At 48.1% G+C, this 12,844-nt stretch overlaps 1 protein-coding gene across 1 annotated transcript in view; it reads left to right on the forward strand.

Moving 5' to 3' along the window:
• Positions 1–12,844, forward strand: part of LOC137533415 (ephrin-A4-like) — a 52,968-nt gene that overhangs the window by 16,007 nt on the left and 24,117 nt on the right. The window lies entirely within an intron of this gene.

The following is a 12,844-nucleotide window of genomic DNA, read 5'->3' on the forward strand; positions in this document are numbered from 1 at the left end:
GGAGAGGAAAAGAAAATACAGTGACTGACAGTTGAGATAACAAGCTTCAGAAGACAGAGCTCTCTGAGACTTTGAAAGTTGTGGAGCTCAATGGCTTTTTTGCATCGATAACAACTGGAGACTGGAACTGGAAACCATATTAGATTTATGTCTTTGCTCCTAATGTTTTATTTCTTAGCTGTACTACACTTACAAATTACAGGTATATCAATTTTTTCGCTTCAGTGTCTAACTCTAACCCAACACATTTATAGCAACCAGGAGACCCGAACTGTCAGCGCATGTTTCATCCATTGTCCAGAGTCCTCAGAGGTTTCTGATACACTCCAATATGCGTACCCGGTCCCTGCAGCAGATGTGGGTCCACCCTTGTGAATAGCACTGTATATGAATAATGGATACCCATAACTACAGATGTGATGAGGTGGGGAGAGGCGTTGGGTGAGGGGTTGTATAAGCAGACCATTTAGCCCAGCATGCATTTGTGGGTTGCAGCAAGCAGTGTCAGACTGCTCCATGCACTGTACATATCCCCTCTCAGGGTCTTCATGGCCTGTGACTGCACAAAGCAGCAGAGACACGTGAAGAGACCGGAGAGGTTTCCTGAGGATGAAATCTGGCTTTTATTAACATATTTGACATTTTCTTGCAATGTTTCACGCTGGACGTTCCTCTAGATTTCTCATTCAATCCGGTTTGGTTTCTTTTCAGAGCTGTGTAGAGGGAGCCCCCTCCCCCCCTCTCCTCCTCCCAGCCCTGCCCCCACCCCTCTCCCCTTCCTCAGGTCTGGCAGCCCTCATTATGGGGTCTGAGCTTTTCCTCATTGTGTTGTAGATGAGAAGTTTTCGGGTGTAGTGAGGACTGTCAGTGTTCCCTGCTCCCTGCCATTGTCGGCTTTCAGCTTCTCACTTTGCTGCTGTTTAGCAGGAAAAAAAAAAAAAACCTACGAAACGAAAGAACAATCTGATATTTTGCTAATTTTTTTTAATGGAAAGATCAATTTACAACAGTTTCGCTCCTTTGTACATCTGATGTACAATTATTATAGAAAGGCCCCCGAAGCCTGTTGCATGAAATCCTCCCTCACACAGCTGTCATTGGACGAGCCTATCGATTAAATGATTGTTAATCCGTCTTCCGTGCATCATTCCACCATTCGAAGATTCACGATTCCACTGCCCCCCCTCACCCCCAAAATACTTTTAAAGTATTTATATAGTGCAGACATTACGCAGCTCTGTACAGAGTATATATTGTCTCGTCACTAACTGTCCCTCTGAGGGGCTCACAATCTCGTCCCTACCATAGTCACATGTCTATGTATGTAGCATGTAGTGTATGTTATAATCTAGGGCTAATTTAGGGGGAGGCCAATTAACTTATCTGCATGTTTTTGTGATGTCAGAGGAAACCCACACAGACACAAGAACATACAAACTCCTTGAAGATGTTGACCTTGCTGGGATTAGAATCGAGGACCCAGCGCTGCAAGGCGAGAGCGCTAACCACTACGCCACCGTGCTGCCCATAAATTAATAAGGATTGGAAGCTTTAACTGCTATTATTTCCCCTTTCAGTCTCTTCATAATACAATTAGATTTTTATGAAAGTCTTGATTATACATAAAGGTGGCAATACACTGGTCTATTTTTTCTAATTCGATCCCCTGCAGATTCGATGTGCCCCACTGTCCATTCATTCATATCTCTCTCCTTTCTGGCCGCCGTGAGTTTAGCTGCTCCTGGTCTACTCCGCTGCTTCCCCATGAGCGTTGCCATAGCGCACAGCTATCACATGGTGGCCACGTATAGCATGTGGCGTGTGCGTGACGTCACACCCTTACCTGGTGGAAGCAGTGATGGAGACCGGAAGTGGCCAGACAGTCGCTGCAGCTGGAACAGGGGAGATCTGAATGCACAGACACCAGGGGGCTAAGTTACATTTGGGGGACAGTGGCTGGGGATCGGTCGTGTTCTTCGGTAGTTTTTATATCGCACCCGATGGACCTCGTCGGCTCTAAATTGTCAGTCTAGGGCAGACTACAATACATACACTACACGTTACATACATACAGTAGACATGACTGTGGTAGGGATTAGATTGTAAACCCCTCTGAGGGACAGTTAATTGAATACTAAATAATATTTCCACTGGAAAGAACTCATATGCCATGTGCGGTTAGCACGGTGGCGGCTGCTAATCAGTGGCTGTTACTGCTGCTGGCACAGTGGCGGCTGCTAATCAGTGGCTGTTACTGCTGCTGGCACAGTGGCGGCTGCTAATCAGTGGCTGTTACTGCTGCTGGCACAGTGGCAGCTGCTAATCAGTGGCTGTTACTGCTGCTGGCACAGTGGCAGCTGCTAATCAGTGGTGGTTACTGCTGCTGGCACAGTGGCAGCTGCTAATCAGTGGCTGTTACTGCTGCTGTCATAGTGGCAGCTGCTAATCAGTGACCGTTACTGCTGCTGGCACAGTGGTGGCTGCTAATCACTGGCGGTTACTGCTGATGGCACAGAACAAGCTGCTAATCAGTGGCTGTTACTGCTGCTGGCATAGTGGCAGCTGCTAATCAGTGGATGTCACTGCTGCTGCCGCCACAGTGGCAGCTGCTTATCAGTGACTGTTACTGCTGCTGGCACCGTGGCGGCTGCTAATCAGTGGCAGTTACTGCTGCTGGCACAGTGGCAGCTGCTAATCAGTGGCTGTTACTGCTGCTAACACTGTGGCAGCTGCTAATCAGTTAATGTCACTGCTGCTGGCAAAGTGGCAGCTGCTAATCAGTGGATGTCACTGCTGCTGGCACAGTGGCAGCTGCTAATCAGTGGTTGTTACTGCTGCTGGCGTAGTGGCAGCTGCTAATCAGTGGTGGTTACTGCTGCTGGCACAGTGGCAGCTGCTAATCAGTGGTGGTTACTGCTGCTGGCGTAGTGGCAGCTGCTAATCAGTGGATGTCACTGCTGCTGGCACAGTGGCAGCTGCTAATCAGTGGCGGTTACTGCTGCTGGCACAGTGGCAGCTGCTAATCAGTGGCTTCTACAGTGGGGGCTGACAACCTACAAGCGAGCAAAGGGGGAGGCAGACAAGGTGGCCCCTGCATGCGGCCAGGGATCTGTCGTGTTTATCGCACGTGATAGAAAACACGACACTTTCCAGCATGCTCGATCGATGCATTTGACTGTTATTGCCCACTCCCCCCCAAGAAAAAGTGGTCGCATAGTCTATCGGGAATGCTTGTTGCGTTTTGTTGTCTGATTTGATAAAATTATTTTTGTTGTTACAGAAAAAAATCAATTAGAATTAAAAAAAAGTTGGCGGTGACAAATGTCCACTGACTGGATTAATACATCAGTTGAGTGATTGACATGCACCGTTTATGGTCAGTTTAGTATTTCCAGCAATAAAGTGGCACTTTGCCCCGCCTCCATATACGGCACACTCAGCCATCAGCCCCTCGTTCGGCAGTTGCTGGTGCCCCGGGCACAGACTGACACTCGCCTGCACCTTTTATGGTATTCAGCACCTTCTCCCGTCTCCTGGGAGGCCTCCACGGACAGGTTGCGTCGTCTCGTCTCCCCCGCGCTCCTGTACGGACAAGGGCCTCATTGTGTGCTTTGCCCTCCTGAATGGTGTTGTAGGCTCATCACTCCTCACCTGCGGGGTGCGAGGAAGACGATGGGCACCGTGCCACGGGGCGCGGCTGCTCTGCTGCTGAACTGCTTAAAGGGCCTCTAAATGCTGAACTCCGCCCCAAATTGTGTAACGGAGATTAAATAACATTTATAGCTAGCGTGTTACAGTTCATGAAGAGAGATGGGAAAGGAAAAGTGGCGGGAAGTATTTTCCAGTGCCCCCGGGACTTCCTGTGTCCCCCTCCAATATTACACAGTACTACTGACAGCTGTTTCCTGTAGGGGTCCTGCGCTGGCTGCGTTCCTCTAACAGTTACTCATCACTGTAGAATGCATGAATATTGCAGCGTCACAGGCAGGTAGTGGGGTATGTCATGGCTTGAGGGTCTACTAAGATGACAGCTTTTTCTGAGGAAATACAGATGGGACTCTGATAAGAACTTAAAGGGAACCTAAACTGTGAGAGGGATATGGAAGTTTCCTTGTAAACCATACCAGTTGCCTGGCAGTCCTGCTGATCTCTTTGGCTGCAGTAGTGGCTGAATCACACACCTGAAACAAGCATGCAGCTAATCCAGTCTTACTTCAGTCAGAGCACCTGATCTGCATGCTTATTCAGTGGCTGTGGCGGAAAGTATGAAGCTTCGTACACACGTCAGATAAAAATCGTTTGTACATGAACGAGAACGATAGATTTTTGCATGCACAACCGACGATGGTTTTATACAAACATAACGAACGATTTCCAACGACTCGTGTACACGACCAATATCGTTAGTCGTTTTTGATCCGTCCTGTTGGACCAATGATGAACGACCAAAGTGTATACAGCTAATTTACCGATATAGAACGATCATTCGACACAGAACGCATGCGCCGCGTATACAGCCGCAGACTTCTCATCCGTACGCGTGCGTTGAATGAACGAATTTTTTTATAATTTTTTTTTTCGATTATTATTTTAAAGTAAAGACACAGTCATTACTACCCACACTTACATAGCTATACGCTCTCATGCATTCACACTCATACACTGTTCACACAAACACTTAACCCCCTTGGCGGTACGCAGTTTCTGACTCTGCGTCCGCCGGGAGGTTTTTTTGACCCCCAATTTTTTTTTTTGACGCTTTAGCTCGCATTTTGCTAGCTAAGCGTATGCTTTAGGTTGCTCCGGTCCCCCCCCATGCCTTCCGATCGCCGCCGGCTATACGTACCTCGCCACGATCCCACGAAGAGCGCAGTTTCCCGATCGGCTTCTGGCGTTGCTATGGCGGCGATCGGAGCTGACATCATCGGCGTCATGACGTCAGCCGCAATCCCGATCGCTGCCATCGCGATGCCTGGGGCCGATTGGGCGGCTGCGCCTGCGTGGGAATGCTGGGGGGTACGTATTCCGGAAGTAACTGCGGGCGATCGTGGGGGACCGGAGCAACTTTGTGCATACGCTTAGCTAGCGAACTGCTAGCTAAAGCATATTGCACCAGTTTCTTTAAGTCCTGGGGCCATGTGATCCTCCACGGCGGCTACCCCTTGTGTAGCACGGGGTTACCGCTAAGGAGGTTAACCAACGATCGTTCATATCAGTACATTAATTGGTCGGTCTATGTCGTTATACATACACCATTTCCGATGTACATTACCTCACTTCCCTTAAAATATCGTTCTTTACATCGTTTAGGTGTGTATTCTGCTTGGTCGTTGAACGGTCGTTACTTTATTGTTGTCTATCTTTGATTGTTCGTTTAAAAATGATCTGATGTGTGTACTTCCCTTCAGAGACACAGGATCAGCAAGAGAGTCAGGCAACTGGTATTATTTTAAAAGGAAAAATCCATATCCTTCTCAGTTTAGGTTCCCTTTAAGTGCATCAGTTATTATTTATTGGATTTATATACCGCCAACATATTACAAAGCCCTGTACAATTAATGTTACAATGATAATGTGGGGTGACAGTCAAGACAATAAAGGTAATAAGCAATAAGATGCACAATGCCAGATCATCCACTGAAGGAGTAGTCTCAATAATACAAGTTCATGTTATTCTGTGAGCAGGATGCACAACCAGGTAGAATACACAAGGAGGGAAGGCTCGGCCAAAGGCTTACAATCTAGAGGGAGGGAGTGGTGACATGAAAGGAGGGGGGGTGACATCGAGAGGTTCTCGGCAGAGAGAGTTGGTTCAGCAGTGAAGTGGGGTAGAACTTCATGAAGAGGTGAGTTTTGAGGGCTTGTTTGAAGGTGTTGAAGGAAGGGGCAAGCCTGATCGGCCAGAGAGAGTTCCACAGGATGGGGGGCAGCTCTAGTGAAGTCCTGTAGGCATGCATGGGAGTGCCCCGCCCACTCGAATAGTACATTTTGTATGGTTTTGTCTCGATTATTCAACACCATTGCTATCGTGTTTTACAGGATCCACTCACGGAAATACAATCAGTGTGAGTGAGCCTACTGATTAACCTGGGCTATCAGGAGGAATTTGGAGTGGATGCTAATTTTATGCAAAAGGTATAAGGGCAGAGCTGGCGATAGTCAGCCTCCTCTTCCACACTAGCTGCCTCTAGGCATGTGCCTATGGTGCCTCTTAGTAAATCTGGCGCCTCATTGGGAGGTATGCATCTGGACTGTACCATTCCAGGTTTTCCGTCAATCCAGCCTATTCAAAAATCTCAGGAAAACAGGAGGTTTTCGCGAATGTATAGGTGGAGCTTGGAGCCAGCGGTGGACACGGACAGGTAATTATAATTATACAGCACTGGTCACCAGAGGGGGGGGGGGGGCAAATTGGACATGAAGGGGGTGAGTGCCAGGCCGGTGAGGTGGCGGATGCAGCGTCACAATTAGAGCTGTGGAGTTGGTACAAAAGTCATCTGACTCCTCAGTATAAAACCACAGACTCAGACTCCAGGTACCCAAAATGGCTCAGACTCCTCAACTCCAACTCCTTAGTCTAATACTTACCAGGGCTGTGGATTTGGTACAAAAATTATCCGACTCAGTTTATGAAACCTCCAACTCCTCTACTCCAATTCCTACTCCACAGCCCTGGTCATAAGGCAGATTCCGGATGCATATCAACATGAAATCAATCCAGACCCGGCCTGTGGTGTATGGGCAGCCGACAGCTCTCTCTCTAATCGGAGTTCATTAGAAAGAAAGAGATTTGTCTCTGCCCATCATCGCTAGATGTATGGCTACCTTTAGATTTCCCATTTTAAACAATAATATTGCTTCTATTGCAGTCTGTGAACAAAGCCATTATGTATTTGAATTTCAGTGTGAAAAAGTTAACCATACCACAGAAGATGAGGGCACTACTTAAAGGACAACTGAAGTGAGAAGAACATGGAGGCTGCCATATTTATTTCCTTTTAAACAATACTGGTTGCCTGGCAGCCCTGCTGGTCTATTTGGCTGCAGTATGTCTGAGTAACACCAGTAACAAGCATGCAGCTAATCTTGTCAGATCTGACATGAATGTCAGAAACGCCTCATATGCTGCATCCTTGTTCAGGGGCTATGACTAAAAGTATTAGAGGGTAAGGATTAGCAGGACAACCAGGCAACTGGCATTTCTGAAAAGGAAACCAATATGGCTCCATATCCCTCTAGCTTCAGTTGTCCTTTAAACCCATAGTAATGTGTGTGCCGTGCACAGATTATTTGCTCTTGCGTTAGTGGAGACTCCCGTCTGACAGTTTGGGGGCAATGCCATTTTTCCTGTTTGTTTGTAGAGTGTTTCTCAGGGTAACACCGTCCTGGTTAAATGCAGTTGTTTGGCTCCACCCTCTTTTCACCGCCTCCCTCGGATCTCAGTTTCATTTTTGGCATCCTGAGAGGACGATGAAGTGAACTGTTTGTTTAATATCTTCAGCTGCCCAGAAATTGTTCAAACACAGCGGAGACGGGACAATGAGTGTCAGTGTGTGCGCGTCGCCAGATATGTGCGGACATGTCGTGTGTGTGTGCAGGCGGTGTATATAGAACACAGGTGTTTATAAACTCCCGCGTGCAAGGCGTGTCATTGTCTGCCACCAGTGCAGCGCGTCCCACAGAGCTGGGGGGCGGGGGGGGGGGGGGGGGGAGGTAAATATAGCATAATATACACAGTGGTGCAGCAACTCCTGCTCGGCTACCAATCATGGAGCGCATACTTGTAGTGTGTTAAAGTGAGTGTGATATGGAGGCTGCCATCTTCATTCTCTAACAAGCAATGCAGGTTGCCTGGCTTTTGTGCTGATGCTCTGCTTCTATTACTATAAGTCACTGGCCCGGAATGAGCATGCAGATTAGTTGCTGGGACTCAGGAGTGACTCCACTAGCTTCACGCTCGTTACAGGTGTGTGACTGAAAGACAACTAAAGACAAAAGCTCAGCATGATAGCCAGGCAACTGGCATTGCCTATAAGGAGACAAAGATGGCAGCCTCCATATTCCTCTCACTTAAAGGGGAACTGAAGTGAGAGGAATATGGAAGCTGCCATATGGAATTCCTTTTAATCTATACCAGTTGCCTGGCAGCCCTGTTGGTCTATTTGGCTACAGTAGTGTCTGATCACACCAGAAACAAGCATGCAGCTAATCTAGTCAGACCTGACAATGTTGCCTATGGCTAAAAGTATTAGAGGCAGAGGATCAGCAGGACAGCCAGGCAATGCAGAGGCGGGACAAGGTCCTCCAGCACCCAAGGCTGAGACACCAAAGTGCGCCCCTCCATCCCTGCCTCCCCAGTCATTACACACTGATTGCTATTAGACTAAGAGGCACCCCAGGGCCCCCAACACCTTAATCTCTAGTTATCTGGCTTGTAGTCACTTCCATGTATCTCCTTTTCTTATTTCTTTCTGCTTCCAACACAATTAGGAATGACAGTTGAGTGAATTGTGCGCCCTCTCCTACACTGCGCCCTGAGGCTGGAGCCTCTCCAGCCTATGCCTCGGCCCGGCCCTGAGGCAATGTGTATAGCTTAAAAAGGAAATAAACATGGTAGCCTCCATATCCCTCTCACTTCAGTTGTCCTTTCAAGGGAACCTGAGGTGAGAGAATATGGAGGCTGACATGTTTATTTCCTTTTAAATAATGCACATTGCCTGGCTTTCCTGATTGTCCTCTGCTTCTAATACGTTCAGCCATTGAACCTGAATAAGCATGCAGATCAGAGGTCTATGACAAATCTGACAAGATTAGCTGCATGCTTCTTCCAGGTGTGTGATTTCGACCCCTACTGACCAGAAAGATCAGAAGGAGTGCCAGGCAACTAGTATTGTTTAAAAGGAAAGAAATATGGCAGCTTCCCTAGGTCTCACTCCTCGGGTTCCATTTGACAGGTAGATGAAGCTACAACTGGTTAAAGGTAACATCCGAGGTGATTAAAAAACAAATCTACTTACTTGGGGCTTCCTTCAGCCCCTGGCAGCTGTCCTGTGCCCTTGCTGCAGGTCTGTTCCCTGCCGGTAGCCCGGGCCCCCCTCTGGTGCAAGATGCCTACTGCGTCTGCGTGAGCGGCTCTCGGGGTCACGCAGACGTCATCCGGACTGTACTGCGCAGGAGCAGTAGTTCTACGCCTGCGCTATACAGTCCAGATGACATCAGTGCGACGCTGTGTGCTGTGTGCTGAAGCGCAGTAGATGCCGACCTGGTGAGGTCTGCATCTGCAGCGGAGGGGACCCGGAGCCTCGGCGAGGGCACAGGAAGGCTGCCAGGGGCTGGAAGAAGTCCCAGGTAAGTAGATTTAGGTTTTTTAATCAGCTCGGACCTTCAGCCCAATCTTGCAGTCATTGTTGAAAGGAACCCGAGGTGTGAGACCTATGGAAGCTCTCATCAGATAAACTAGTCAATCAATTTCCACCTTGTCCAATCTGCTCCCAATATTGATTTTATGCAGTACTCGCCTACCCCTCTCTCAATCAAACAGATTTGGACATGTTAGAAATTATCAATCAATTGTATCTTGTGCACAATCACTTATGAGTGAGAGTGATTTGGAGGCTGACATTTATTTCCTTGTAAAAACAATGCCAGTTGCCTGGCAGTCCTGCCGATCTCTTTGGCTGCAGTAGTATCTGAATCACACACCTGAAACAAGCATAGGGCTAATTCAGTCACAATTCAATTGGAGACCTCTGACCCCCTGCATGCTTGTTCTATGGCTAAAAGTATTTGAGGCAGAAGATCAGCAGGACAGCCAGGCAATGTGCTTTATTGGATAACCAGTATCCTCCTGACTCTGTTCTCTGTGGAAGTTTCTCACTCACAGGCCTGCTGTACACTTGTCTTGGCCTGAAGGTGCAGTCAGTGTAAATTGTAGTGGATTTGCTCCCTGCTTTTCTCTCATGTCATGGCTGACCTCTCGCACATTCCTCTTTAGCGCAATTGCTCATTGTACAAATATTTGCTCTTTGGCTGTACGGCGTGAGGGCGGAGCCCAGTCCTGACAAGCCGTGGGCACGCTACCTGCCGTATGCCTCAGTGCAATCCATTACCGTACATGCGAGACACAAGCGCTGCCAGCAGTAATGGAGTGTAATTATGTGTCTGTCTCTCACATTGGAACGCAAGTGTTACCTAATTAAAGGATAACTGTAGCGAGAGGGATATGGAGGCGGCCATATTTATTTCCTTTTAAACAATACCAGTTGCCTGGCAGCCCTGCTGGTCTATTTGGCTGCAGTAGTGTCTGAATCACCAAAAACAAGCATGCAGCTATTCGTCAGATCTGAATGTCAAAAACACCTGATCTGCTGCATGCTTGTTCAGGGTCTATGGCTGAAAGCATTAGAGGCAGAGGATCAGCAGGACAGCCAGGAAACTGGTATTGCTTAAAAGGAAATAAATATGGCAGCCTCCATATCTCTCATTTCCGTTGTCTTTTAAAGGGAACCCAAAATGAGAGACATTTGTAGGCTTACATATTTATTTCCATTTAAACAATGCACATTGCCTGGCTGACCTGCTGATCCTCTGTCTCTAATACTTTCAGCCATAGCCCCCGAACAAGCATGAAAATTGCATCTCTTACACAAATCTGACACAGTGTGCCGTATGCTGGTTTCAGGTGTGTGATTCAGACACTAGAGACTGCTCTCTACACTTATAAAGTAATGCGTGGCTGAATCTCACCTGATTCACCACTTGAAAGTTCTTCTATTTATAATGTAGATTCACTCATTATTCACCCCCCTTCTGATCCTCACTGCAATACCCAGCCTAGTTCCTCTCCACAGTAAATGATCGGTTTCATCCTATTCCCCATATCCATAAAGCTGCTGGTTACAACTAAGCTGCAGAGATACTTACATTAAAATGCACCCCTTGGACCTGGCGGTGGTTTGTTCGAACTCATCACTCATTGCGTTCTGATTGGCTACTTAAAGTGGACCTGAACTCACAATTTCCTCTCTCTTCTAAAAGATACGCAACAGCATACGAAAAAAAACTTTCCCTTGTTACAGCTGATACAACTCCTGCAATAAATCTACAAAGTGTACTTCCTGCTTTCATGGAAGCAGACATTTTGTTAACACCCTGTGTTTACCAAATAGCTGCTCTGCCGCGGCAGCCAGCTGACAGCTGAGATCAAATGACAACTTGTGTCACAGATGAGGGGGGATTAAACAGTCTAAACGCTCTTAATACATATATGGTGCATTGCTCAACGTTTTCCTTCTGCCCTGTGCAAGAGTTCAGGTCCACTTTAATGGACACCTGAAGTGAGATATGGAGGCTGCCATATTTTTTTTTCTATTTAAACAATGCAAATTGCTGATCTCTTGGCTGCAGTAGTGACTGAATCACACCCCTAACAAGCCAGTCAGGCTTCAGTCAGAGAACCTGGTGTTCGGCTGGTGAGGGGGAGGAGGGACAGCCAAGGATTGCCTCAGGCAGTGGTGAGCGATGTCATGAAATGAATGGGCACTGTAGATACTTTGTGAATTACAGAAACTAGCACCTTGCTAAAAGGGATTGTACTGGAGGTGGGGCTACAGTGACGTCAGAGTGGGGTTTGTACTGTATTGAGCAGGGCAGCCATCGGGGGGGGGGGGCAACTGACACTGCAGTGAGGGGCCCAGGGCTTCTGGGGGCCCTGGTCCCCCAAAAGCGATGAAAGGGCCGCATGTGCAGGCTGCGGGCCTGTGGCTAAGTAACCAGCACACCGCGTTCCAGCACTGAGAGAAGAGTGACATCAAAGCTTGACTGGGGGGAGCAGATGAGTGAGCCCGCTACAGCGGACTTTCTATACTGGGGCACCACCTATACCTGGCTACCTAAACTGGGGCTGGAACCACCTATACCTAGCTACCTATACTGGGGCACCACCTATACTTGGCTTGTTAACCGGGTTCTACCTGTATTTTGCTAGTATTTGGCTCCACCCACAACATTCCATGGTCACTCCCACTTTTTGCCGCATCACGATGTGCATGCTGCTTTCTTCAGTGTCTGAGCCATGCATTTTTCGCCGCAGTGCAGTTCATGCACGGACACGGGGTGGGGTGGCTAGTGGGCGGCTACAGCAACCAGTAGGTGGGCCCAGGGAGGGGGGCCCAGGCCTGATAATGTGTGAGGGGCCCCAAAATTTCTGATGGCAGCCCTGGTATTGCGTGCTTTAGAGTTTATTTGTTTGAGAACCGGTCACTAGTCTAGAAAATATAGTAAAACTGGGCATAATTGTTGAAAGTTGGCATCAGTCTAGAAGATCCTTGATCATTGCAGTCCTTCTGCAGCAGTCCAGAGACCTGTGGCAGGTTCGGATATAAGCATTCAGAGCAGAGGGGCACATGCTGTCTATCCCATCATGTTAAGTGGCACTACCAAACACCCTGAGAAGTGGCTGCATTCTGGTGTGTAAGGACATTTATCAGCCCGGTTTGTTTTTATGCACCTGCTGTGGAGGTCCCCAACGTACAACGGATAGCAGGATGAACTCCTGGTATGTGCTAGACCTTGTGTCACCTAGTTCTGCCAGTTTATACCTCCCAGTGACAGGTTCTCTTTAGAGTGTGTCTACACTGCCGATGGTGGAAGATGGATGGCGGTGGTGTGGCCCGGTCTCCTGTGATCTCTATGTACAGTAATGAGGTGCACAGAGGATTCTCAGCCCGTCTGCCGTGTCGGGTGATTTATGAGAAGGCTGGAAGTGGGTCATTGGGCCTCTGTAGGGCTGTCCGAGGGGGCCGCAGGTCACAGCGCTCATCTGCTTGTCATCGTCTCGCGGAGT

Source organism: Hyperolius riggenbachi, chromosome 9, assembly GCF_040937935.1.
Source record: "Hyperolius riggenbachi isolate aHypRig1 chromosome 9, aHypRig1.pri, whole genome shotgun sequence".
Taxonomy (NCBI): domain Eukaryota; kingdom Metazoa; phylum Chordata; class Amphibia; order Anura; family Hyperoliidae; genus Hyperolius; species Hyperolius riggenbachi.